Genomic DNA, 16572 nt, shown 5'->3' with positions numbered 1-16572 from the left:
GGGTACGGTCACAGGTTTTTAGATGCAACACCAAAGGCAAAGTTCATGAAAGAAATAACTGATAGGGTGGATTCCTTAACATTAGAAACTTCTGTTCCATGAAAAACAATGTCAAGAGAATGAAAAGACAAGTCACAGACTGGGAGAAAATATTTGTAAAATACCCATCTAATAAGGGACTATTATCTAAAATAGATAAATCTTAAAACTAAAAACAAAACAAAACAAAACAAAACAAATAACCTCATTAAATAGTGGGCCAAAGCTCTTCTTAACTGATACTTCGCTGAAGAAGATACTCAAAGATGAAGGAAGCCTGAAGAAAATGGGCTCCACATAGTACGGCATCAGGGAAATGCAGGTTAAAATGACATTGAGATGCCACTACCCAACTCTTTGAATGGTCAAAATCCATTACTTTGGCAACAGCAAATTCTGGCAAATATGTGGAACAAAAGGAACTCTCACTTAGTGCTTGTAGGAATGCATAATGCTAAAGACATTTTGGAAACCATTTTTTTTTACCATATAACTATGATTACCATTTCGTAAGCAGTTATCTTTCTATCCCTGCCCAAAAAAAACTGCTCTAAAAAATATTGTTTATTAAAAAAAATCAGTAGGAGGAAAACTCTTTTTGTATTGAAATGAAACTTGACTGATAGAAAAAAAATTGTTGTTTTGGTGAGTCTTAGAGTATAAGTAACTGACATCTGTTTTGACTCTCATTTTGCTCTTACTGATATTTAAAATATTTTGAATTAGCTGAGCAAAACAAATCCATAGCTAGCGCAATGTGGAAAATCCCCAAACAATAGAATCTCTTGGAAGTCTGCTATTACAAAGCCTCAGAGGATTTACTAAATTGAAGTTCAAGTAGAAAGGGACAAGAACACAAAGCTTGCCAAATTCCCACTTGGGGAAAAGGATCAATGGTTTTACAAATTGCTTAGCTGTTCATGAGAGAGAAACCAATACTTCCACCAGTCCTTCCTTGCTAGAACACGGAAGCGCGTTCGTATGATGCTGTAGGGATTCTCTGCCCTTCACCCCGTCCCATAGTACAGAAATGGAACGAAGGATGACTCTTAATTAATCTCTTCATTTGACGTGTTGAAATGGGTGTTTATATTTGTGAAGTCAGACAGATTTTGTAAGCAGTTGTGGAGAAAGTAGATTCACCTTTCGCACACCACAAACTACTGCCTTAGATTTAGCTCAACCTGAATAATTATAAATCTTACCCTTAACAATAACAACAGCAACAAGAGTACTCATCACTGATACATGATTTTGAAGAAAAATGCCTAAAAATAAGAATTTTGTTCATGGTGCATAAACAAATTAAAACAATTCAGTTTTCCCTAATGAGCTCCATGGCATGAGGAGTTACCTACTTCAGTTTACAAGGAGGCACTATGACATCCGTTTTCAAACTTTTTTTATCTCAATACCTTTAAGTCTTTAGAAATTACTGAGAATCACACAGGTTGTTTTTATATTATCATTATTTACCATTGCAGACATTAAAACAGAAATTTTAAATATATTTACTAGGTTAGACATTTAAAAATAACCAAAGTCATTCAGTCTACTGCAAGATAACATACATATAATATTTTTTAAGAATAAGTTAAGAATATAAATGAGAAAGTGGCATTGCTTTCCAGTTTTGTAAATTTCTAATGTTTGTATTAACACAGATAGATTTTCATGTTTGTTGTAATTTATTCCAGTAAGTTGTTTTCCTTTAAATAGATAAAGAATATTAACCTTGCACAGGTATTTAGATGAAAAGCAAAAATCATTTAAATGATCTTTTCAGATAATAATGGCTATTGATACTATACTAAAACTCAACAGGTGGTGGTCTTCTAAAGGATAGTTGTCAAGTGGCATTCTAAAAACATATTAAACTTTTTTCAAATTCTGTTAGATTATAACCTGTTAGTTCTTCTTGTAGTTTAACTAGATCATCCATTCATGTGTGATTTTGTAAAATTATGCTTTTGTTACTTTGGAACTACTGACTCACTAAGTAATAGAGATTTTCTAAATTGTGATCAATTTACAACAGATTTTAAGATCCGCGTTTGTTGATGTCATCAGTGATCCTTATGAAAGGCCCAGTGTTGGGGATCTCTGAAACTCAGGGGCAGAAACAAGTTTTCAAAACCCCAGTATTTACTTGAAAATGAAAAATGTTATCATTGACTAAATATATATTTTTATTACAATTACAGTTTAGCTTCATTTGCTTTCAGTATAGTATGTGAAAATTATTAAATCCAGGTAATTATCACTTCACTGTCAGGGGCTCCTCAAAGGACAAGGTGGTATTTTTGAAAAAAGCTATCATATTCTTTAACTTCAGATAACTATCGTACTACAGAGAGCGGCAGAAGTGATTTTTACATACGACATATTTATCACACTGAATATTAAAAATGTTTACTCAAGGGTCACAATTTAATAAATTAATAATGTTTACTGCTTCATCCAGGCTGTTATTAAGTGAAACTGCTGTACTATGCACAAAACCTTTCAATTAGCATATCTGAAATTTTTGTTAATTAAGGGCAGAGCAAGGTTGAATGCAAGAAGCTAATTTTGTGTTATACTTGTAAGCAGAGAACATCATAGAAGCTGTTTGCAAGGACATTGTGAGGCCTGTTAATTGCACTGAATAATGTAAGAGTGACATTCATTTGTGCTGTATTTTAGCTTGAGGAGTTTACCTCACGTCTGGACACTCTGATTCACTTGAAATGATTTTATGTTGGTTGAGACTAAGATGCTGCAGTCAGAGGTTGCATTAGGTAGGTGATAAAAAGACTTTTCTCTCTATGAACATCTTCTACAAGGAAAAGAATTATGGTCCTCAAGCGTATTTGACTTTATTCTTTTAGTATAAGGAATTTTTATACTTATATAATCCTGTATATGGCAAGATATTTTTGTTGTTTAATTTCTGTTGCTGAAGTTTTATAGTTTTCAGTATATAATACTTTTATTACCTCATTTCTAAGTATTTTATACTTTTTGATGATGTTGGAAATGAGATTGCAGATCTAATATATTTTTCAAATAATCCACTGCAAGTGTATAAAATACAGCTGAGTTTTTTCACATTGCTCTTGTGTCCCACATCTTGACTGGATTTGTTTTTTTAAGTCTAACAGACTTTTTTATGTAGGCTTTAGGATTTTCTATATACAATACTTTGACTAATTTGTTTAACATCTTAGTTTCTTCCTTGTTAAAATGTTAATAGTTAAGGTCAGTGATAATCTCATAGACTTTTTGTGATTATTGGCTTATAGCGGCTGTTGTATGTTTACTTCCATACCTAACTCTTAGTAAGTAGTCAAAGATTTTGGCAAATTTTACTGTTTTTACAAGTTGCCAAATATCGTTAGTAGATCAATGCCTGTGTTCCCAAATTCATACTCCATCAATGTTCTCTAGATGAAAGCAGATTGCAGGGTTTTAAGCAAAGGCTTGGCCGGATGGCTCTTGCATTTCATTAAGATCACTTTGGCTCTTGTGCTAGAAATGGGAAAAGTGTGACCTGCAGGTTGATTGCATGTGGAGATATTGGTAGGAAGAGACTGCAGCAGTATTGACAGGAGAAGATGAAAACGTGAAATATGAAAATACATCAGAGATTTAAAAAGTAAGTGTGTTTAATAAGCATTTATGTGTTTCGAGCTACCAGTATGGTGAGTGACCAGATACAGAGAGTCATAGAAGTAGGAAGTGTCAATAACATCTCTTTAAATCGCTCAAGAAGATGAATGACAAACACCTTGATGGAAGAAAGCCAGTATAAATCAAGATTTTAAAGAAATATTCTTATTTTTCATTTGTTTATTGTTTATCGATTTTAGAAAGAGGGAGAAAAAAAGAGGAAATATCGATTTGTTGTTCCACTTATTTACACATACATTGGTTGGAACTTGTATGTACCTGACCAGGCATTGTACCCCACAACACTCAAACCAACTAAGCCACCCACTCAGGGTTATTTTTTATTTGTTTATTTATTTATGTCCTTATTTATTTATTATTTCCGAATCAACATTAAGTTGTTTTAAAACATCCATATACTTATATGACTTCATTCATTGGAAAAATAAAGATAGTGCTTTGAGGTGTAGTATGTACTGAAATTTATAATTGATTCCATCATAAATATAGGGGGATTAAATATAAGTACCTCTAGTTAAATTTCCAAAGGAAAGAATACACAATGAAAAAAACCCATCATTTAGTGACTGATAGGAAGACAGTGTGGATGCAAGGGGACTGAGAAATAATGGTAAGAGAGGAATAAAAAGTAATAATTAGGGTTAACTTTTACTGAATAATTAATTTGTCCATGGTAAACACTTTATGGGTTTTATCTCATTAATGTCTTTTAATCTCATTCTTCTGAAGCACAATTTTAAGCAGTAGCTCTTATTGTATGACAAATCCTCCCTTTAATAATGATGATATTGTGGTTTAAAGAGATTAAGAACTACCCCAGGGCATTGTGCTCATAAATGCCAGGCACAGAACCCAAATGACGCTGTCTGAAAACAAAGACCAAGTTTCAAGTAATAATTTTGAATCATCAAAAGTTAATATAACATGGTCTTAAATAAGTATATTTAAATCACAGATTACACTTAATTTTTGCTTTTGTTTTTAAACTAAGTCGCAGCTCATACAATCAAAATAGCAGTGTCGTATCATTTGTTTCATTTATAACATTGCTTATATCTAGATACTTAAAGGAATCAATTGAAATATAAGTAGGCCAATAAAATGAATCAACCTCAACAAGGCAAGTTAGAGCTTAGTGTTTAACAATCTCTTAATTGTTGACACAATTAAGTGAGCAGAACCATTAAAGACACTATTCTGTAAGTTCTGATATGAGATAAAACTAAAATACTCTTTTCCTAATTAAATGGCTATAAAGTACCAATCCACTCTTTATTGGAGCAATTTAATCAAAGAAGCAGCCAGCGTTCTTTTTTTAATCCAGTGTGCCCTGACCTTCTTTCCATTTTGGTTTCATAACCCTCAGATCTGAGTATGTATTAGAACTAAAGAACTGAGAATGCTGCAATTTATGAAATTTATTTTTGAAAGGAGAAATTTGTAAGGGAATCTTGATTCAAAGAATATCTATTCTTAATAATATATTTAATACTCTGTAGGGAAAACTGCATGGGAAATTGTTATGAAAGAGAAGTAGAGTAGTTTATTCGCATAAAATTCTCAAGATTCTCAGGTTCTTTATCGGGGACTAACATAAGTCATTCTCCACCTAGTGTATACCAAAATTCTCATCTCTCATAAGAAAAGCAGGAGTTACAGCATAAACTATAGCATTTACGCACCATGTTTAGGCACAGTAAGCCATGCTTAGGGAACAGTCCTAGAATAAAATACCGTGCAGAATAATTAATGAGTGTTAACAATTCACCAATGAACAAAATGACTCGGGCTATATCGACAGACGGGCAGAATAGGAAGCCCCAGGCCTTATTCCTTCACAGACGCTGCTGCTAACCGTGGTGTAAAGACCAGCTTCCAGAGGCGATTTGCTTTCTCTGCTGTTGCGCATCTCAGCCACTAAGGGAACATGACATTTTTAAACTAAATACTTGACTGATGCTTTTTAAAAAATTTCCTAGTTACTATGAATTTGTACCACAAATCTGGTTGAGGCCAGGCTAGCCATAAAAACATCTCAGGCACTGTTTTTGTTTTTCCTCCTGTGCTTACTGTTAAATAACGTAAGGCCTCTTGAAGTTTGCTGGGACTCTAGGAGTGGGGACTATTTAATTCTGGTTTACTTTCAGACCAAAGATTTAGTTCCTCGGTCCTAGTTTTACTCAGGGAGGATTTCCTACGTTCTGGTAATTCTCAGTTGTCGGTGACCTAAGGCTGTGTCCTTTGTTTCTTGTGTAAAGCTCAACTCAGGTGGGCAAAATCTCTCTGTTCAGATCGACTTTAGAATTCAATGTATATTTATGTATCTTCTTAACTTAGGTTTCTGAAACACTGAATAATTAATTAGTTTGCCCGCTCTTTAGTACAAAAGAATTATCTTTTGTAATGTTTGTTGATTTGTTTCTTATGTGTGTTTATGCTTCACAAAAATCAATCCAGTAGTTTTGGTTGTTTCCAGTGGGAACATACATTTATCTGCCTGACTTTTCATACTGAAGGGCAGGCTCAATCCCTGTGACATTTGTCCTTGTTCATTACCTGTGCCATGCATTTATACTTGACATAAAATATAAATCTATCACTACTGAAGGTTGTGTTCCTCCCATGAAATCAATCTCCTAGGCTCTTAGTGTTAAATCTTGCTTATATTTTTGATGTCTTCCTCTTTTTTATACTTCATTTTAGTTTGACTTAAACATGTTTCAGTGGTATCTTTCCCACCAAATACTACTAAATGCATGCCTAAATCTGTGTTCTCGAGATCTCAAGCCACTATTTTTAATAACAATAACAACACGGAAAAGAGTGCACTGTTTAAATATATGTCTCCAATGAATAAGCTGGAAAAATGTTAACAACTCAGCACACTGATGACCTGAGTGATCTTGAGATAAATACTTTCATTTCCGGAGTGTTCAGATTGTTTTCCCTGAAAGGAAGATGGTCCTCAGGTGCCCCAGCATCCTCACTGCTGCCCCACCATCCTCACTGCTTCTGCATCGCTTTTACTGCTTTCCCTGCCCTGCTGTCCTCCTTCCTGGTCACCAACCAAGTAAACCGAGGGCCCAAGCTTCAGAAACGTTAGTGCAAAACATTATATATAAGTGGCCAAGAAATCTCAATGAGCTAAGGATGCCTTCCATCAGAAACGAAAGAGAAATTGAACCCACTTCACGGCATTCTTTGACCTTTTTATAAACCTCTCATCATCCTGTTCACCCCAGAGCTTTTGTACTGAGGTTCCTCTGCCACCCCCATCTTTCCTCTAAATACCTGCAAGCACTCTAATTTTGTATGGCAAGTGTGACCGAAAATAAATTATAAAAATAATTACTTCAGACAGAACTTACCTGTGCTTCCCATACATTTTCTGGTTCTAGCCAGTCAGAAGCTCTTAGTCATTACCACTGTGTTCATAAAACGATAAGTAAATGAATGGAAACTTTTAAAAAATCAATAAATTGGGGTGTTTTTTTGGTTCCATATAAATTTTTGGACTATTTGCTCTACATCTGTGAAATATACCATTGGCATTTTAATAGGAATTGTGTTGGATCTATAGATTGCTTTGGGTAGTGTGATTTTGAACCTCTTGGGGAATCAAGTAAAATGAGCATGTGTCTCCCTTGAAAAGTGCCCCCCAAACACAAAAACACATACATTTAAAAAACTGAATATAATATATTCTATTGCTTTAAGATTTGATTTAATTTTCTTTGACAGAATTTGAGCATAATAAAAAATATTAATATTAAATAATTAATATTAACTAATTATTTAATTAATTTAAATTTTGGAACATCTGGTGAGTTAGAAATAGCTGAAATTGACTGAACATCAACCATAGGTAAGAGACATTTCTAAATATTTTTTAAATAGTAAATAAAACATATAAGAAAACTTTGCTTTCTTGGATTTAACATTTTATGGGTGACAGAAGCAGGTAGGGACACTAAATAACAGATGTTAAACAACAGATATGAAAATTATGTAGTGCCTAAAAATAACATGAAATTGGGAAGGGTAAAGAGATTAGAAGTTTTGTGGGAGGTAGAATTTTAAATAGAGGGTCATGGTAATATTTACTGTATTATTGTGTATCACCCACAGAATGGCCCCAGATACAAAATACTTAACTGGCACTTTTTAATTCTAGATGCAATAGGAAACATTCTTACCAATCTGACCAGGCTTAAAAATATTTTACAAAGAAACACACACTTCCAGATGAAATGTATGGGTGTATCAATGGCTTGCAAAAAGACAAGAATGCCAGTGGGGAAATGTTTCCTTCCCTTTGTGACAAGATTGTAAAAAACTAGGAAAATTCCTGATCCAGTGGAACAGGGAAACTGAGACAAGACTATTAAACAAGATCAAAAGGTTGGATGAGCAACTTGCAGCCAGCTGGTGAATTGCAACACCTTATCTCCCCTAACCAAGGAGACTTGCAACAAAGGAGCTCCAAATCAGGAGGAGCTGCTTAAATGCTCACTATATTAAAAAAAAAATCAAAACAAAAACCAGGAGGACTAGCACGTGCAGACATGCTGTTGATTACTTACATCTCCCCAGTCTGAGGCTCTTTATAGGGGGTCCTCAACAAAGGGGGCACAGGTCCTATGCGTGACTCTGAACTTTATTATCTCACTGTGTACTTGCAGAAAGAAAAGGTCTAGAAAGAATCACAGGATGAGAAGCCCCTCCCGCAATGTGATGTGGAGGGAATTACGAGTCATTTCGTCAGGACAATACACATTCCTTCAGGTCAGGGGTGCTCTGGCCAGCCCTCATCACAGGTGGTGCGAGAGCCATGTGTATCATTAGCCCTGTAACACCTGAGAGTGAATGGTTCTTACTCCTCCTCCTTAACAAGAAAGTACATAGCTTAAATCTCTCTGGTCTCCAAAACAGTGAATAGAGAGCCAATTAATGCCATTTGTGCCAGCTAAACCCAAGGACAGATGACGCCAGGGGAACAAATAACAAAAACCCCATTTAAAGTCAGACAAACCCAAGATAAAAGTAAAACAGTATATCAGACCAAAGAATATTCCCAAACCCCACTATGTGCTCATTTGATGCATCAGCATATTAAAGATGCACCTGGAAGGCTGAGGCATATTCTGCTGAATGCCTCCCCTAAGATTCTCACAGAAGAAAGAACAAAAGCCTTCAGGACAAAGAGTTAGTGCAGGCTTGATAGAGCATGCCTATGGCTCTCGCTGAGCATGAACTTTTATTTCTTCCTAAACTCCAAGAGTACGAATTAAACATAGAACCAGGGGAGCAATGGGCAGTGGCAGCTTGACCCTGGTGTACCCCCTGATCCTGTCTCCAGGGCCCCCTTTTCTCTGACTTCCCAAGGAGCTACTAGCAGCCCCATCTTGGCTCACTCCTCTCCTACAACTTTTCTAGGAGCCAAAGCAGCCCTCCTAGGCTCTCTCCTGTCACTTTTTCTACCCTTAGTCCTTCCTTTGTTTTTCTGTCCCCAGCTTTGATAAACATACTATCAAAATCACCTGGACTCATGTCATGAAATCTTACCTACACAAAGTCAAGAACACACACACTATAGGCTGGCTTGAGCCAGACCCACTCTGGGCTGGTCCCTGTCTGGTAACACCTTTTTTTTTGTCCTTGTTTAAATAGAAGTGACATTGGTTAATAAAATTATAAAGGTTTCAGGGCCAGTACATCATTTGTATGTTGCATTGTTTGTTACCAACTCAACTCAAGTGTTCTTCCATCACCATTTATCACCCTTTTATACTCTTCCACTTCCCCCACCCTCATAACCCCTCCCTCTGACACTCATCCTATTAGGTTGAGGGCTGGATGAGAAGGATGAAGGGATTAAGCAAAGAATAAAAAGACTAATAGTCTCCTTCCACTTCTGCTGAGAGGTGTCTTTAGCTGTTAGACACCTCTAAGTCTTGAGCTAGCCTTTTCAAATGATTGAGAACTCCAGTCTAAAACATGTTAGCAATAAAAGAGAGATCAAAACCAAAAATAAAATGAAGGAAGGAAGGGAGGGAGGGAGGGAGGGAAGAAGGGAGGGAGGGAGGGAAAAGGAAAAGATAAATAAATATAACATATTCCCTCTTGACAAATGTCCCATGTCAATCTTTGACAAGTTCTGATTACAAAAAATGAACACACAGAGATTTCACTTCACTTTCTTGGTTGTAAGTGAAGGAAACCTACGAAGGCATTAAACTGAGTTTACTTTGATGGGATTGATTTTAAAGGCAGTTGAGCTGCCAGGCAAAGAGCAGTCATTAGTTCACTGCAAATCACAATGCATTACCCAGAAAGTATGTGGTGTTAACCTTTCACTTCATCAGCTACTGGCACACAAATGAGAGTCCACTCCCCCGAAGTCATGCTTTTCACACAGAAATCTTCAGAAAGGTTCATTTTGGCAGAGTTCCCTAAAAAACTGCAGTCTTTGGGTTCTTCGCTTTAGACAAAATTGGTTTGTGCCACATTCTTTTATTTTTTTTCATAATGTATATTTTTTTCAAAACTGTCAAAATGGCAAAAAAAGGAAGATAAGGGAATTAAAGAGATGAAAATATAATGAACAAATATACAACTGGGAGCAGAGCCATAGAGTGCAATAGTTTACCTTTAGAAATACTGCATATGTTTTAGCAGCTGCAGAGATTAATAATATAATAAAACTACATATTTGAAAAAAGCTAATATTTTTGATACGTTGCCTTGTATTATGGATGACATGTTTTCCTCACATAAATGGTAATTGCTAAATCCCATATTCAAACCTGAAAAATTTCAGAAAGTCTCTCCCTGGGGACAAAGAGTGTGACCATGTTTTATGATTTCAGTTTACATATGTTAGAGTCACAATATGAAGAGTTCTCGTACTTTCTCTGGCAGAACCATTTTCCTTACAACTCAAATGAGAAATTCAGTATTATTGCTCTTAATAATTTCCGTTTCTGTGCAAGACATAATCAACCGATTATGGCACCAAATTCTCTGCATTCCACTACTGTAAGGAGTCTAGTGTCCAATATTTTCCCATGGTCACTTGTGACCCTGAAAAGCACGCCATTAATTTTCAGTAGTCTGATAATATATTCCCTAATTAATAACTTCTTTAAAGTCTCAACTATCATACCCTGATTTTGTACATAAATACCAGGGTAGGTTTCCTCAAAAAGCATCATGGTTAAATTTGCTCCATATTGTTCTTTAAAATGGCCATGGATGAGATTATACTTTCAACCAAAAGTATATAAAAGGCAATACATACAACATCCTACCACAAAAAAGTTAGTCCCAAATTATTACACTTCAGCATGAATCTTTTTAACTGGTTAGTGAAAATGGTAAGCTGTTGACATACATTTTTATTCAAATACTGATTACCTTAAATATCTTTTAAAATATCTATTGGGATTGAGATTAGTTATTCTATAAAATGCCTATGCAGAGGCAAGACTTATCTTTTTATTAGATTATCTGTGTTTTTCATATGGATGTGTATAAATCTTCATATGTTATAAACATTACAACTTAATTTCATATGTTTCAGAATAACATCTTTCTCTGTATCTTTGGGCATTATTTTATGTACAAAGTTTTGTTTTTCAGAAAGTCTTCATTTTGCTGCTTTAATGTTATCAGTTTTTGCATTGCACATAGATTTTTGTTTGGACTATGAATTTTGAGTGTTTTTTTTTGTCTTAAGGAAAAAATATTTTCCTGTATTTTGACACTATAATGTTTCCCTTCTTATATCTTGCTATTTGATTTTGACATTCATGTATTTAGCATTTACTTTTGCATATGGCCTGAAATAAAAATTAATTCATATTTTCACCCATGTGCTTCTGTGTTCCAACAAAATTTCTTGTGTAGTCCTGTACTGCTTCAGTGATATGAAATGCCAACTTCATTATATACAGACTTTTCAGATATGCATAGCTATGTTTGTAATCAATGCAATCTATTTTATGTTGTGTTAGGCTATTTCAATAATAATATTTCCATCTCAATTATTATTTATATATAATATATCTCGGTATTTTGTAGAACCAGGTAGCTCTCTGGTTTTGGTTCTTTTATATGAATAGCTGTTTTTCTCTATTCTTTAACTGTGAATTGTTATATGAAGTTTTGACTACTTTCATGAATAATCCATTTAGAATTTCAATGGAAGTGAAATTCAATAAATAAATTAATTTGAAGTATATTCACATTTTTCTAATTCATAGATAGGATATATCAAAATTTTAAGGTCTATTTTTAATGTGTTAAATAATGTCTTAGCATTATAACAAAATTAGTCCAGATTTTCTTCAAATGTCAGTATGTCCTATATACTTTTACTTTATTTTTGTGTATTTTATCAATTAAAATTACTAACCATTTTTTTTTCCAAAACGCAGCCTTGCTGGTGTGGCTCAGTGGATTGAGTGCTGGCCTGCGAACCAAGGGGTTGCCGGTTGAATTTCCAGTCAGGGTACATGCCTGGGTTATGGACTAGGTCCCCAGGAGGGACATATGAAAGGCATCCACACATTGATGTTTCTCTCCCTCTCTTTCTCCCTCCCTTCTCCTCTCTCTGGAAATGAATAAATACAATATATTTTTTAAAAATTACATATTGTATTTGTCTTTCCCTGACTGGCTTATTTCACTTACTATAATGTTCTCCAGATCCATTCATGCTGTTGAAAAATATAAAAATTTCTTCTTTTTTATGGCCTAATACTATTCCATTGTGTAAATATTTCATAGTTGTATTATTCATTCATTTACTGACAAACCTTCGGGCTGCTTCCATATCTTGGTGATTGTAAATAATGATGCAATGAACATAGGGGTTCTTATGTTCTTTCAAATTAATTTTTTTGGTTTCTTAAGATATATTCCCAGAAGAGGGATCACTGGGTCAAAAGGCAGATCCATTTTTAATTTTCTGAAGTATCTCCATACTGCTTTCCACAGTGGCTGCACCAGTCTGCATTCCCACCAACTGTGCAAAAGGGTTCCCCTTTCTCCACATCCTCACCACCACTTGTTGTTTGTTGATTTATTGATGACAGACGTTTTGGCAAGTGTGAGATGATATCTCATTGTGGTTTTTATTTGCATCTCTCTGATTACTAGTAACATTGAGCATTTTTTCATATGTGTATTGATCTTCTGTATGTCCTCTTTGGAGAAGTGTCTATTCATGTCCTTTGCTCATTCTTAATTAGACTTTTTTGCTATTGAGCTTTATGAGTTCCTTGCATACAACCCCTTATCAGATATATCTACACATATCTTCTTCCATTCCATGGATTGTCTGTTTGTTGATGGTTTCCTTTGTTGTGCAAAAACTTTTTTAGTTTGATGTAGTCCCATTTGCTTATTTTTTCTTTTGTTTCCTCTGCCTGAGGAGATAGATCAGATAAAGTATTGCTATGAGCAATGTCCGAGATTTTACTGACTTGTCTCTTTATTGTTGTACTTTAGTCTGGGGTCGCTCTTAATGGCATTCCTGTTCACCCACATCCTGACTGTGATCCTCAGTCCTTTAATCCAAACGTTCTTTCAAAATTCAGTCTGCACTCAACATTGTTATGTAGTTTTCTCTAACTCCTCTGGCTGCCATTTATATAACCTTCTTATTTAAACCCCTCTCATTAACTAATAAGTACAGAGTGTCTTTACGGGAAATATAAAGCACTTATAGATGTTGATATGTGGCAGTACATCGCATACTACAATACATTTTTGTTCAGTATTTGTTCCAGTTTTCATTCCACAATGGCAATGATTTAGAAGGCACTGAACTCATTTTTATTTTGCAATGAACTCTTCCTGCTTTTTATTTTTACCTTAAATATAAATGTAGTAACAAAAATCAGTTCCATTCTCATGATTAAAAATTAATTGGAAGTTATGTGAATAGAGAAATTACCTTTAAATTCATACATATAAATCTCACAGTCACATTATGGATTTGAAAATACTAGCATATGCATTAGGATTCTGTATGAAATAAGAAAAAAAAAAGGAGCTGAACATGTATTTTACTGACTTGTATAAATATTAACTGTTAATATAATCAAGTTTTTTAATGTTTCACATTTTTTTCTGTTTCGCTTTTTATTTTCTATACTATGTTTTAGAACATATCTCAGTTTTGTTCAGAGCACACCAGAAAGTGCAGGCCAGTGAAGAGAGCATAAAAGTCAGTCCAGAGCGCCGAGTAAAACGGCACGGGTTCAATCACGTTTCTGTCCTGTGCCTCACGGCCAATTCCTCAGCAGGGAGACTCCTCCTACAAAATGAAATGATAACAATCCTTCTTTTTCAGTGTTTCTGTGAAGATTTCTAAATATCATAAATAGAAACTAAAAAAGTCTCTAGCACTGGTAAATGTAGCATGTTTTGGGGTATTTTTATTATGTTCTTAGAAATTGTTAGATTCTGAGAGATAATAGATACATTTATAAAAGTTATCTCTTATGGTAAAATAATATGGACTATTTTTTCAACACAGCTCACAATCTCTTGGGTTTAGTGGATTACAGTGAACACTGAGGTGTAAAAAGTCCCAATAATAAAAAGAAAAAAACAATTGAAAATGGATTTTCAATTCAGTGGGAAGCTCCAAATTTAAATAGCTGATTTCTATGTATATCCCCTATGCAATGTTGTGTAAAATTTATTGTGAATTTTGCATGTAATATTTCATTAGCAAAATGTAGCTTTATTGTGCTAAGTTGACAATTCAGGAAAATGAAGGAATCAGAATTATAAAATCCTCTTAGATAAATGGAAGAAAGAAAAAATATTTCCATGAAAGGTATGTTTTGTTTGTCTGCAGAACAATACCGTTATCATAAAGCCATTCCTTGTTGCCAACAAGTCTGCATCAGTGACCTTTGCGGCTCAAATAGAGAGCAGGGCAAGCACTCAATGGTGCAACACGAGTTTTAGAAGACAAATGGTAACATTAAAAAGTCAAGCACGAGATATGAAAGGTTAAAGGTAGGAGAGAAGACAGGGGTCTTTTCAAAAATCAGGTGGCTCCCAGGGGATTTTAACGCCTCTGTCTAAAGTCGAGTATGTATTTAGAGTAGTTCCTGACCAGGGCCTGAATGGAAATAAATAGCCTGGTGAGTCTGTAGCTGAGACATACTGGTGGGTTTGAGAGTGTGTGTGCAATGGACTCCTAAAAAGGCTGACAGCTCCAGGCACTGGAAGGTGAAAAACTTTTTTGCTTCTACATGACTTCCCAAGGATGGCATAAAAAGTAAAACTATGAACAAGCTACGGAGAGTTAAAGACTCTCACTAACGTAATATTAATAGAGAATGTTTGCCTTACTTTTTATATTCAAATGATTTTTTTTCTTTTTTTATTGTCATTCAAGTACTGTTGTTTCCATATATTCCCCTACTTTGATCCCACGTTATTTCTATTAAACCTCTGGACAATCCTGGGAAGTAACTTTCATTATCATACCCGCTTGCAAATGAGGAAACAGAGGGATAGACTTAACTTCCAAAGAATATTCAGTTATGAGGTAATGTGGTGTGTATTGCATTCAGATACTATGTCTAGATTGATGTTCAATATAGATCAGAACAAAATTCTATTTCAAGAGTACCAGTCCAGCCCTGGCTGGTGTAGCTCAGTGGATGGAGCGCGGGCTGGGAACCAAAGTGTCCCAGGTTTGATTCCCAGTCAGGGTACATTCCTGGGTTGCAGTCCATAACCCCCAGCAACCGCACATTGATGTTTCTCTCTGTCTCTCTCCTTCCCTCCCTTCCCTCTCTAAAAATAAATAAATAAAATCTTTTAAAAAAAAAAGAGTACCAGTCCTTAAATATTGGGAATGTGTGTGTGTGTGTGTGTGTGTGTGTGTGTGTATTTACCAATTGCTCTTAAATGTTAACTCACAGAATGCTTACATTGAATTTAAACATCCCAATATAAAATTCTTTGGAGAATAAACAAAAGTTGAAATAATGCACAGGTAATAGGGAGAAATAAAGGAAGTACAGACAATAATGTGCTATGTACGAGGAAAATAATAAAAATAAAGTAATTACAGTTACAAGACAAGAGTTGATCAATCTTAATATGAAAATACGAGTAAAAAAACACAAGTCCTCAAAGATAATACACACTCCTTACAGGGTCAATTAGTTTCCCCACGTGCGGGTGCTCAAGGGGACCCTTAGGAATCTTCGCATTCCCCTGTTTGGACTGCCGCAGCTCCCCTGTGCTCTGTCCTCAGAACTCCGGCTGCTTTGTCTTCCCTGGATTCTCACTGCAGTTCTGTGAACTCAGTGTCTTACTTGGGGACCTTCTGTCCTTGGCATCCTATAAACGCTCTGTAAACTGTAAGCTGGGGAAACATGATACCTTTCACTTGCTCCTCATCTCTCACAGATCACAGTGCTCGATCTAGAGTGTCTTGAAAATTGATCTCTTTAAATATTTGTGCAAGAAGTTATGTATGGCTTCGATTACTCCATTGTTATTAGAATCTGGAAATCTCCTGTTTACTAAGGGCTGTCCAACCAGCGGCCAGCCAGCTGCATGTGGCCCAGCACAAAATCGAAAATTTACTTAAAACATTATGAGATTTCTTGGGTGTGATTCCTTGTCACAATGTATTTAATGTGTAGCCCAAGACAATGCTTCCTCTTCCAGTGAGGCCCAGAGATGCCAAAAGGTTGGACACCCCTACTTGGTGTTTTGCTATTTGTTTTTTGTATGGTTCTTTTTATATTATGATTATTCTTAAAATTCTATTGAAATCCAAATACTTATGCCTAGAATATATGTTCATAAGTTAAAACT

Source organism: Phyllostomus discolor, chromosome 11, assembly GCF_004126475.2.
Source record: "Phyllostomus discolor isolate MPI-MPIP mPhyDis1 chromosome 11, mPhyDis1.pri.v3, whole genome shotgun sequence".
Taxonomy (NCBI): Eukaryota; Metazoa; Chordata; class Mammalia; order Chiroptera; family Phyllostomidae; genus Phyllostomus; species Phyllostomus discolor.
Note: the sequence above shows the minus strand (reverse complement) of the source record.